The sequence below is a fragment of the Ovis aries genome, chromosome 12, assembly GCF_016772045.2.
Source record: "Ovis aries strain OAR_USU_Benz2616 breed Rambouillet chromosome 12, ARS-UI_Ramb_v3.0, whole genome shotgun sequence".
NCBI classification, from domain to species: Eukaryota; Metazoa; Chordata; class Mammalia; order Artiodactyla; family Bovidae; genus Ovis; species Ovis aries.
The window spans coordinates 61,236,077-61,249,586 of record NC_056065.1 but is presented as its reverse complement, the minus strand read 5'-3'; the positions used below and the strand labels follow the sequence as shown (position 1 = coordinate 61,249,586).

Here is a 13,510-nt window from a genome sequence, read left to right as displayed (position 1 = left end):
AAGTCATAATCTTCCAGAAAAATAACAAACTCGTTATACACTAAGATAACAGAGGTTTCATACAGAAAAAAAATAAGACATAAAAACAATAAATCTTACAATGTAAGTTATCTTTTCCTGCTCCATCCTTTATAAGAGGAATGCCCAAATTTGCTATTTCATGTTCTCATTTCAATGACCAAAAGATTCCATTTTGAATAGCCTAATAAGAACATATTTTAGAACTGCACAGCAATTGTGAAACAACAGAAACTTTTAAATACATTTAATCACACTGAATTTGCAATGCCCTGACTCAAAGTATGGGTATTTCAACCTCAAATAAGATTCATGTGCCTCGGGAGTATATGCAAAATTAACTGCATGTGATAACACACCAATAGAAATTCAATTTCCTTTTCCAATCTCAACTGATTGCATCTTTTGTAACAAAAGCATAGCTGATCAATTTCTTATCAGAAGCCACAAACTGGCACTCAATCTTGTAAGGCTAAGCTATGTTTCTCCTCTCAACCTTCAATAAAGAAAATGAAAATTTAATCAGTATAGGCAGATTCCCTACACCTCAACACTATAATCCCAAAGAGCTGTACTTACGGTTAGCAGGCAAGGGTATTTATTATTCAATCCTAAAAGTCATCACAGTTCACCTTTTCAAAGCTGGAGCAGACACTTTCAAGTCTAAAGTATACTAAGAATCTAAGCTTTAATGAATGAGGTACTTTCTCTTATAATATAATTATATACACATATATGTATTTATGCATCTATGGGTATGTATGTATGCATTTCTTCCCAATGAAAAAGAAAGTTTAAAACAATGAATCGCCAGTCTATGTCTGACGCAGGATGCAGCATGCTTGGGGCTGGTGCATGGGGATGACCCAGAGAGATGTTATGGGGAGGGAGGTGGGAGGGGGGTTCATGTTTGGGAATGCATGTAAGAATTAAAGATATTAAAATTTAAAAAATAAAAAAAATAAAAAATTTAAAAATAAAATAAAATAAAATAAAATAAAATAAAATAAACAATGAATAACTCAGTAGCAATGATACTTTGAAAGAAATGGTGTTATCTGGCTTCTAAAGTAATTAAGACTCCCTGGTTATCACAGAAAGAATCAAGACTCCTTGGCAAAATGGCTGATTCCAGGTCCCAGACTGGAAATATGTCAGATGAGTCTGGAAAGTTTTGTCATACCAGATAGAAAGGAAGCAATCAAAGATTATAAGGGTCATATCAAAAGGAATAAGAAAATCATTTGAAAAGGTTCCTACTGGGTCAAAGCTAAAAATCTGATCATCAAGAGAGATAGAAACTACACTGGAACAAAACATAACTAAGTAAACAGATTCAAACATCAGTCAGTCAGTTCAGTCACTCAGTCATGTCCAACTCTTTGCAACCCCATGAACCTAGCATGCCAGGCCTCCCTGTCCATCACCAACTCCTGCAGTCCACCCAAACCCATGTCCACTGAGTCGGTGATGCCGTCCAACCATCTCATCCTCTGTCGTCCCCTTCTCCTCCTGCCCTCATATTAAGTCACTAAGACACTTAGAAGAAACATTTCATTAATCATCTTTGTAAAATGTTAAAGCACCAATATTGCTTTGAAAACTATAAAACAAAAGAATTAGGCAATCATCCTACCTTTCCTATACAATCTGCAGCTAAGGGCAACCAAAGAGTTTGAAAAGGGAAGTTTCTCTTTAGAGAATGCTGGCTAATAAACACAAGCGCATTAAAATATCACCATTGTGTACACCTTAACAAATTCATGGATCTAAGGCTAGGCAAGCCTAGTCAAGGCTATGGTTTTTCCTGTGGTCATGTACGGATGTGAGAGTTGGACTGTGAAGAAGGCTGAGCGCCAAAGAATTGATGTGTTTGAACTGTGGTATTGGAGAAGACTCTTGAAGGTCCCTTGGACTGCAAGGAGATCCAACCAGTCCATTCTGAAGGAGATCAACCCTGGGATTTCTTTGGAAGGAATGATGCTAAAGCTGAAACTCCAGTACTTTCGACACCTCATGCAAAGAGTTGAGTCATTGGAAAAGACTCTGATGCTGGGGGCAGGAGGAGAAGGGGACGACAGAGGATGAGATGGCTGGATGGCATCACAGACTTGATGGACGTGAGTCCGAGTGAATTCCGGGAGATGGTGATAGACAGGGAGGCCAGGCGTGCTGCGATTCATGGGGTCGCAAAGAGTAGGACACGAATGGGCAACTGAACTGAAGGCTAGGTAATGATTATCAATAGCTAGTAACATAACAAAGAGAAAAATCTGATATTATATACCCCTCCTAAAAGAGGTACACACAAGCATGTATATAGTGTTCTTAGGAGAAAGTATGCACACATAATAATTTGAATTAGATCAACTCTCTAGACTTAGCTACAAATTTACAAGAAATACAGAGAACAAACTACATGTTAAGGTACACCACAGCAGTACAATCAGTAAAATCCAGACTCTGGGAGACCAAAAAAAAAAACAAACACATCAGTTTGCTCCACCAAATAATAATAATAATTAACATTTTAAAAAGAAAAATGCAAGAAAAATAAGAGAGTCAGAAACCTACATACCAGTTCGAACCAATAAAGCATTCTTCATGAGTGAAATGTTCTATGGTGTCCAGCATGGTAGCCCCTAACCTCACGTGGCTCCTGAGCACTTGATATGTAAGTAGTGTGACTGAAGATCAGAGTATTTCATTTTAATTGTAACTAATTTAAATTTTACTAGCTACTTGTGGCTACTGTTGTGGCTACTGTGGCTAGTGGCTACTGTTTTGGATGGTGCCACTGTTGGTGGATGGAGAATTAACAGACTTGTTAACCAAATACAATAAATCATATGATAGATCTTATCTGAGTCTCTGGTCAGACTAAATTATCCTTTAAAATATATTAATAGTAAGTTCTTAATAGTATCAAATATCTGATATTCTTAATAATATTAAGAAACTACTAATAATATTTTTATGTGTGATAACTGTATTTTGATAATTAGGAGAGGAACCATCCTTTAGAAATACACCAGAGAAAACCATAATTCAAAAAGATACATGTACCCCAACGTTCATAGCAGCATTATTTATAATAGCCAAGATGTGGAAGCAACCTAAATGTCCATCAACAGATGAACAGATAAAGATGTAGTGTGTGATTCCACACAACAGAATATTTCTGAGCCATAAAAAAGAACGAAAACAATGCCATCTGAAGCAACATGGATGGACCAAGACTTCACATACTAAGTGAAATCATTTAGAGGAAGACAAACATGATATTATTTATATGTGGAATCTAAAAAATGATACAACTGAACTTATATACAAAATAGAAATAGATCTACAGACTTACAAAACAAACATATGATTACCAACAGTGAAAGGGGGGCTAAAATTAGGAGTTTGGGATTAACATTTACATATTACTATATAAAAAATAGGTAACTAAGAAGGACCCACTGTAGAACACAGGACTTACTGTAACTGAATCACTTTGCTGTACACCTGAAACTAACACAACATTGTAAATCAACTATACTTTTCTAAATGTACGCTTAAAACGAGATATTTATGGAAAAATGATATAATTTCTGGAATCTGCTTCAAAATAATCATGGAGGACAAAACAAGATTAGGCAATTGATAAGAACTGAAGCTGGGTGATGGATACACGGGATTCTGTACACATTCTCTCTACTTCTGTATATCTTCAAATCTTTCATAATAAAAATTTTGGAGGGAAGAGAGGACATTTATCCTGCATGCTAGGACAAGGTCTGCCTTTCTGTTTCCCTCAGGAAGGATACCAGAAATATAAAAGAAATCCTAAAGAGGGATAGTTTGGTTAGAAGCAGGTAAACTGTCCTATTTTATACAGTCAAGCCTATATACTGGGCAGCTTTTTACTTTCTGTGTATCTACTTAAATTTTTTTTTTTTAAACATCATTTGACTGTCCCTTCAACGTGGGTAGATTAGACTGTGAAAACAAACGCCTCAGTTGTACCTCTAGCTCTAGCACAAAGTTTGAAGATACAACATGAACTACAATGCATTTTTTTTTAAATTCAGATTTAGGGATATGGTAGGCCAAAAGCGACCACAACCATTCTCACTAATGGGCAAAAGATATCTACGTCAAATCACTGGAATCTGTGATGAAATTAAATCATGAGATGAAATCATCCTGAATTACCCAGAAAGCCTTAAATCCAATGAAAAATGTCCTTAGATACAGAGAATAGATGGAAAAGAAGGCAAAGTGAAGAGGTACAGATTGGGGTGAAGTGGCCACGAGCCAAAGAAGTCAGCAACTACCAGAGGTTGGAAGACATAGATCATCCCCCCAAAATTCCAGGAGTGAAGCCCTGCCAACATCTTGATTTCCCACTGTGGCCTCCAGTACTGACAGAGAACAAATGTCTCTTACTTTAAGCCACCAAGTTTGTGAAAAACTGTTAGAGCAGACACAGAAAACTAACAGAGGATTATCTACTCTTTCAACCACTGAATGCCTTATTCCTTCTTCTTATTACTGTAATAATTAAACATTATGGAGAATCTAAACGATTTTCAGAGCAGCTTTTCTACCTTGAGGTCAGGAATTTCAGTTTCTTTTATTCAGTGATATAACCCAGTGCTGGAAAACTACTCTCTGATCAAACCTTTCTATTCTTTCTACCTTTCTCATTGGCATTCTTTCACTTAAGACGTAAGGTGGTCCTACCTAAAGAAAAAAGAGCATAAAAAAAAACTTTCCTTAACTGAAAGTTCTGCCAACTTAAGGCTTTAACAATTGTTCCAGTTTTCCAATATTAGTTTAGAAAATACTACCTGAAATCATCATATTCATTCATGTGTTACAGTATTCTTTTGTATACAATGCAGAGTAGATACCAATAATTTCCAGAATTTTTGTTTCGTGACTTACTGTTTTGTAATTAGTCCTTCTCTACTTTATGACCTTTCCTCAAACTTACCAATAAAGAAAGAAAGAGCACTGTGTGACAAATGACACAGTATCCTTGTGTCTTATTGACCTTTATATGCAAAGGAAAACTTTAAATACTGAAAATATTTTAAATATTCTGTAGTATCACAAAGAAAGGATTAAAAGCATTTTTTTTCATTTCTTCTAGCTTCTTACTTGTATGCTATTCAAAGATGATACATATTTTCATCACATAATTTTACTACCTATTTATTTCATCATCTTGTATCCTAACAGTGAGCTTTAAATTATGTTTAATTCTCTGTGAAAGAGAAGTATTTTGTCAACTCAAATAGCAATGTTATTTATCATTCAGAAGCACATCTTTCCTATTAGTGAACTAGTTCAAGATCAGCGGCATCTTTAAAGAGCACACAAGTATATTTTTGAGGGTAATAATATTTTTTATCTAGAACTTGTCATTTCCATAATACAAGGGAATATGCAATCCTTTTCCAATGTAAACATGAACTAAGCACATCCTTCAAAAGAAAAAACTCATGTCTCTGAATATCAGTCAGGTCTTTTGATCCTTTCTAAAAGAAGTTCATGGGGAAGAGAAAATACATTATTCTTAGAGAGATGACAATTATCTTTTCGGCTTGCCTCACGTCTCAACTTCCACTCTTAGCAATCTGTATTTATTTCAAAACAAGGTTGCAGTGGTCACAAACAAGTCTAGAATTTAATTTTTGGGATTAAACTCTCTACTCGTCCGTAGTATATAGTCTTCTCATACAATATGAACCCACTACTAGCAGAAGGACTTCTAAACATCAACAATAAATGACTGAACAAAACAACACTAGCAGGAAAGTGGAACTTTTAAAAGATACTCTCATGCTACTATCAAGCTGAAAATGTAACAAATTAGATATAGCTCTCCCTATCATAAATATCAGATGGCTTTATTTCTAGGTCAGAAAAAAAAAATTTTAAACAGACAGTGATATAGGAAAACAAAATGAAAAACTGGGGGAAGGGAGACACAAGATTATAAACAATGTAAATAATGTACTATGAATGCATAGATTTGACAGCAATCCTATACATGCAAAAACTACTTCATGAATTTTAGAAATGCAATTTAGTCTTCCCTCCTCTTGAACTTAAAAAGCAACCTCACATCTGTTAAAAACAACAAAGACTTAGGGAAAGAGGTGAGGTGGAAGAAGATGCCTGAAGTGGACTCTATCCATTCACGCGTATAATCAGAATGAATTATTTACAAGCATACTTTCATCTTCAATGCCACTAACAGCTGAATTCTAAGGAGCTTAGGGAGACTGTAACACATCTGCTAATCAAGTTGAATAAGCAGGGGAGACCTAAGCAAAAAACGATCCAACAAAATCTGTTCGTAAGATTGGGAAAGCGGGTGGGCAACTAAAAAGAAATGGCAGAAAAGCAGAGGCTAGTATAGCAGTGGTCAGTGACTTACACTCTTAACTATTCATTCCATTTTAGAAAGTCAGAGAGCTGTATTGAGCTAACTGAATCAGAGTTATACTAGGCTACCATCAGCCATACACTCTCCATCAAAAGGAATACTTTATAACAGAAGAGGTAAAATGCAAAAGGAAAACAATCAAAGCACTTTGAGGTATTTCCATTTCAATTTAAATTCTCTAAAACACATATTCCATTAAAGTAGACATACATGGAAAATATTCTTCAACAATTCATACATGGTTTTTCAAATTTATGCCTATTTCATGTATCTTTGAAAAGAAGCATATAAAAACAAAAAGTGGTTTAGTGTCTTACAAAAAATATACAACCACCCAATGGCTTATAAAAATCTCAGCAATCAAAGGAAACTGTGCTTGGTATCAAGACAACACAATGCCAAAAAATCTTTATAAACTAAAATGCTACATCATCTGCTTCTCTTGCAGTTTTAAAGAAAGGCTATGTGTGTCACCTCAGCCTACAGTTTATGAAATGACAATCAGCATTATAAAACAGTAACAAACTATGCTTAGCCATCTAACCAGCAGGCAAAATTCTGCATCTAAAGACCAAAAGAAGTTAAAAATTTAAAACAAAACTAAAAACAAAGACGCAAGCTAGATGAATTTTTAAATAAATGGTACTTTGGCTTTAAGGACTACTGAGGGAAAGGATTCATATTTATTCCTACTCATTAATGTGCTCAGTAAATAGGTAAGGTATGTGCCTATTTCAGATACTAGATATAAAACATTTTAAAAAAAGGTAAAAATCTCTGGTCTCAAGGGACTTCTATTGCCTCAGTTCAGTTCAGTCACTCAGTTGTATCCAACTCTCTGTAACCCCATGGACCGCAGCACACCAGGCTTCCCAGTCAGTCGCTCAGTCGTGTTCGACTCTTTGCGACCCCATGAATCGCAGCACGCCATGTCTCCCTGACCATCACCAACTCCTGGAGATCACTCAGACTCATGTCCATCGAGTCAGTGATGCCATCAAGCCATCTCATCCTCTGTCATCCCCTTCTCCTGCCCCCAATCCCTCCCAGCATCAGAGTCTTTTCCAATGAGTCAACTCTTCTCATGAGGTGGCCAAAGTACTGGAGTTTCAGCTTTAGCATCATTCCTTCCAAAGAAATCCCAGGGTTGATCTCCTTCAGAATGGACTGGATGGATGTCCTTGCAGTCCAAGGGACTCCCAAGAGTCTTCTCCAACACCACAGTTCAAAAGCATCAATTCTTCGGTGCTCAGCTTTCTTCACAGTCCAACTCTTACATCCATACATGACCACAGGAAAAACCATAGCCTTGACTAGACAGACCTTAGTTGGCAAAGTAATGCCTCTGCTTTTGAATATGCTATCTAAGTTGGTCATAACTTTTCTTCCAAGGAGTAAGCGTTTTTTAATTTATGCTGCAGTCACCATCTGCAGTGATTTTGGAGCCTGTCCATCACTAATTCCCAAAGCTTACTCAACCTCATGTCCATTAAGTCGGTGATACCATCCAACCATCTCATCCTCTGTCGTCCCCTTCTCCTCCTGCCCTCAATCTTTACCCAGCACAGAGTCTTTTCCAATGAGTCAGTTCTTCACATCAGGTGGCCAAAGTTTTGGAGTTTCAGCTTCAGCATCAGTCCTTCCAATGAATATTCAGGACTGATTTGCTTTAGGATTGACTGGTTGGATCTCCTTTCAGTCCAAGAGAGTCTCAAGAGTCTTCTCCAACACCACAGTTCAAAAGCATCAATTCTTATGCACTCAGCTTTCTTTGTAGTCCAACTCTCACATGCATACATCACTACTAGAAAAACCATAGCTTTGACCAGACAAACCTTTGTTGGCAAAATAATGTCTCTGTTTTTTCATATGCTGTCTAGGCTGATCATAGCTTTTCTTCCAAGGTGCAAGCACCTTTTAATATACTGTCTCAAGAAAACTAATAAATCAATGAAAAAAAACACAAGATATCAAAGAACTGTATGTAAAAATAAATAAATAAAATAGGGTGATGTAAAAAAGTGACTGAGGGGCTAATAAGATTGACCATTCAGAAGGTCTCTTGAAGGACACAGCTATGAAATGATCTAGTGATTCTCAACACAGAGCAAGAGCTAAGGCCCTATTATTGTAAGAGCAAGCTTGGGCTGATTTAGGTATAGAAAAGACAATAGGACTGGAACCTAGTAAAGAAGGGGGAAAATGGCAGAAGCTGAGGTTACAGACACAGGATCAGATTATTTAGGGCCTTCTAGGTCAGAGTAATAAATTTTTACATCATATCCTTGGATTCTAAGAGGCTGACTCATGAAACTTCCTGCCATGCTTTTTGTAAAACAGTTGTTGGGGATACAATCTAGCACACCAAAGAAAATACTCTTCATGAAGATCCGAAGGAAGAACTTCTCTCAAATCTCATGTTGAGTAAAAACTGATCTTTTTCTCAGGAACTGGTATAAATTTACCTTATGAATTAATTCTGAAATTAATCATGCTCACCTCTACCTTCTGAACTCCAGCAAAGTCAGGGTTCAACTTACAATAAGCTTCTGGCAACTGTATAAATCTTATAGCATCTTTTCATTTTTTAAAATAAACTCATTTTAGAATAGTTTTATATTTACAGAAAAGTTACAAAAGTTGTACAGAGGGTTCCATTTACTGCCCCTCCCCACTCTTCAGGTTCCCCTGTTATTAACATCTTACATGATGAGTATGGTACATTTGTCAGAATTAATGAGCCAATAATGATACATTATAAACTAAAGTCCATAATTTACTCAGATTTCCTTAATTTTACCCGATGTTCTTTTCCTTCCAACATCTTTATGGTTATCTATTGTATATATTAAATTTACTGGAGGACTTCTTTGGTGGTTCGGGGAGATACAGGTGGTTTAGAAACTCCCTGCCAATAAAGGGGGCATGGGTTCAATCCCTGGTCCAGGAAGCTTCCACATGCCGCAGGGCAACTAAGCCTGTGAACCACAGCTACTGAGCCAGGGCTCTAGGGACCATAAGCCTCAACCACTGAAGCCCTTGGCTCTAGAGTCTGTGCTCTACAACAAGAGAAGCCACCATAATGAGCAGCACGTTTTGTGAAACTAGAGAGTAGCCTCCACTTGCCACTCGAGAAAGCCTGTGCACAGCAACGAAGACCCAGCTCAGCCATAAATAAATAAAAAAAATTTTACTGGAGCTTTCTCTTACAATTCTATCTTTATTTCCCCCTTATTCTAACCTTTATAACTACTGCTATCTAATGATATTATCTAATTTTATACATCTTTCCCAATACTTCTAGGAATTATTTGGAGTAATAAAAAACTTAGTACAGATTTCTGGAAAGACAATTAGTTTCTGCCCAATAAGTCAAATAGTTCAGTATTATTCAAAGCAGATAATGCTTCTTTTAAAAATACAGAGACTCAAGGAAATGCTTGATTAAAAATGTTTGAATTCAAAGATACCATTTGGATAAAAATATAAAGTCAATATAAAAAAGTATTTTTATGTTTCAATACAAGTTTAATCTCTTGAATTCTCCTTTGGTTGTTACCTATAGCATTAGTAATCCTGATTGTTCTTCCTGAGTCATGCAAACTTAACATGGTCTCAGATTGCATAAATCTAAAATGATGATGAAGCAAAATGATCTTTTAAAGTCCCTTTCAATCAGAAATGTCAACTTTTAATTCTGTGACATAGCCTGACTGTCAGATTCTCATATTTTACCATCACAAGAATGGAAAACATTAATGCTTCTAAACAAACATACTATATTTTAAAAAGATGATGGTAAAATACAGTTTGAAGCTTTACTTGAAAGTAACTCAGTATAAACCAAAACATATTTAGTGTACAAATTATATGAAGTGCATAAGTCACGTATATCAAAATTATCCTGAAGGAGGAAATTTCCCCGAAACAGGTGTGACTATTTACCCAAGAACTGGGTGACCAAAAATTTTGTGGCCAACACAAAAAATTTGACAAAATCTGATTATGTCAAATGGGTACCACAATTAGAAGTTCTGTTGTCATATCCATAATAAACTGTCTTGCCTCAAAACAATCCTGATTATTAAGATACTACTGATGTTGGGACTTTCCGTTTGCAGCTTAATTTAATCTGTCCCAAATACCTCATTGACAGCAGGAATTATAAAAAGCACAATATAGTTTAAAGGGTTTTAGCATCTATTTCTGAAAGTTCCTCAAAACATTACTGCATTAAAGGCTGAATTTAAAGGTCCTAAGTGCATGTCTGCCCCTCCACGTAAAATAAATCCTCATTCTATTGTCACATATGTTCTACAATTCTTCCTGCAGAAAAAAGATAAAAAAACAGTAAAATTCTTAATTATGTGCTTATTTTAAAATCATTATACTGTATAAGTTTTAACAAAGAATTTTAAGCCATCTTCTTGGTCACATATTTCCAAATGTGAATGCCTACCAAAACTAACAAATTACACTGAAGAGTAGGCAATGATATTAACACATATCAAAGGAGATTAGATGTGAATTGATAAGGAATACCTGAAAATAAGTCTTTTAGCATTTTAAATATTTTCCTTCAGAGTATGAGAATCTCTTAGTTACAATCACAAAACATTTATTTGTTGTTTTTTTGTAAAACAATTGTTTTAAATAAAAGTAGAGACACTTTATTTTTCATGAATCAACATATAATGATTCACGAAATTAACTTTCAAAGAATGAATAAAGCAAAATAACCAAGAAAAATAATCTGAATGTTTATTTGAATAATAAAAGCAACTTTAAGTAAACACGCTTTGATTTCTTTTTTTTGATACACTGAAATTATTTTATTTAGTTGATTTACTTTTAAATGGGAAAAAAGCCAACTTACCTGTGATATTAGAATAAAAGTACTATTTAAAAATTAGAAGAAAACGATCCACTAGCATAAAAAATAGTGATCAAATTCTTATCAACAAAAGCTTTCATATACTGTGCCTTTTATCTAGTATACGTCTATCAAATAAACCACTTCACTCTTTAAGAATCCATTTCAAGTTATTTTTCTTTCACTATAATTAGAAACCCATTCCATCTTAAACAAAAGTACTGTGAAAATATGAACACGCCACTTATTGCACTATGACTCATCTTAAGTAATAACAATATTAAGTTATAACTATTTAATATACGTAAATAATCAGTACAGCTATTACTTATACTCAATGCAATAAACATTTAAAAAATAAACATCCTATAGATGCTAATAGAATAATCAAACTATCAATGAACTTAAGAAATCGATTAACCTACTGGCTAGTTATTACGTAAAAAAACTTAGCATTAACAATACTGATCTAAAAGTCTTTAAGATTATTTATGGCAAGGGTTCTTGACTTTGGCTATATATTAGAATTACGTAGAGAGACAGTAAAACTATCAGTGCCTCAGTTCCACTCCCCGTATCCTATTTTATTTGGTCTGAGAAAAATGTTAAAAGTTGAAAGCCCTATCTTGGACTCTGTGATAAATCTGTTGATGATGCATTACTTTACAGATAACTGCTAAATAAAAATCTAGAAATATGATCTCAGTAGCAAGAATAAAGGAATAACAGAAATGATTATAATTTAAACACTGTATAAAACAATAAATTAATATAGTATCACAATGCAAATGAAAGACATAATTGAGTCCCTTTAATAACATTTTCTAACCTCAATACTATATAAGATAATGTTTCCTTAAACAACTTTCCGATACCTTCAATTCTTTACCGTGTCTAAAGAGAAAAATTCCTGTTAAGAAAATAAAAACTACATGACTTTATAGTCTTTATCTGAGAATTAAAAGAATGAATAAGTTCAAAATATTTCCCTTATGAAGACAGCACATACATGTGCATAATCAGCCTACAATACTCCCTTTATAACAGGGTCCAATGAAGTTCATGTCTCTGACAATGAGATAAAAAGCTATTAACCATAAATATTTGTCATTTTAGCATACGTTGACAGAATTTAGTTTTTCCTCCAAAAACAGCTGACGGTGTATGAGATTTACTAGCAACATGACCTAGCATGGAGGGATGAATAAAGAACATTATAACTTTCAACACACTTCAGAATATCTTTGTTACAAACCTAAAAAAAGAAAGAAAAAATTAAGGAGAAGTAGCCCAATTAGAATAAAGTTAAAAGAACCACTATCAAAGCAAGTTACACAGGGTGAGGATATCAGCTTACTTTCCACATAATTTCATTTTTCTCACATTCTTAAAATCTTTTGAGGTGGTACTCTTCAAGACACATAAGAGATAATAACCCGATAAGAGTAAGTATTTGTCTTCAGTTAAATATTAGAGAATACATTAATTACATTAAATGTATTAAATATAATCCAAAATTTAGTGACGTATTATAAAACTAATACCCAGGTGCCAATATCCTGGTAAAGATTTTGAGATTCTGGAGGAAGCACACTTTGAATTCAGAATGGTTAGAAAGATATACATGTCTATGTCATTAAAGACAATGAGATTTTTAATTACAGATCTATAGTTTTAATAAACAACTCCATATTCATCTCTCATGGAAATATGATACAAAATTTTAAAAGAATATCCAGCCTCAGAAGGAACACTCCCTCAAATAGTTGTCGAATTAGTTCCTAGTTATTTACTGACATAAGAACTACAACTTTAACTTACAACTCCTCAAACCTATCAATCGTTAAACCCATAAAGAGTGAACTGGTGAGCAGAAGCTGAGGTAACGGAAAAGGAAGGATCAATAAAGATAATTAGAAAGATAACCACTATGCTTAGGTCAGTCACTTTACGACTGCCAAGCTGTGCACATGCATACATATACATGCTTATATCCATGTACACACACACACAGAGTAGATATATCTTGTTTCACTAGTCTCAGTCTAAAGACATGACATAAATAGAAACAAAAAGCTTTGTTGCCCAGACTAGTTATGAACTAAGGATTCACTGAATGATGGATGGATGGATGAATAGATAAGAGAAACAGATATAAGAACACACTGCTGGGG

At 34.7% G+C, this 13,510-nt stretch overlaps 1 protein-coding gene across 1 annotated transcript in view; it reads right to left on the bottom strand.

Moving 5' to 3' along the window:
* The window catches only part of XPR1 (xenotropic and polytropic retrovirus receptor 1), a 206,453-nt gene that overhangs the window by 167,687 nt on the left and 25,256 nt on the right, over positions 1–13,510 (bottom strand). The gene's annotated exons all lie outside the window — the stretch shown is intronic.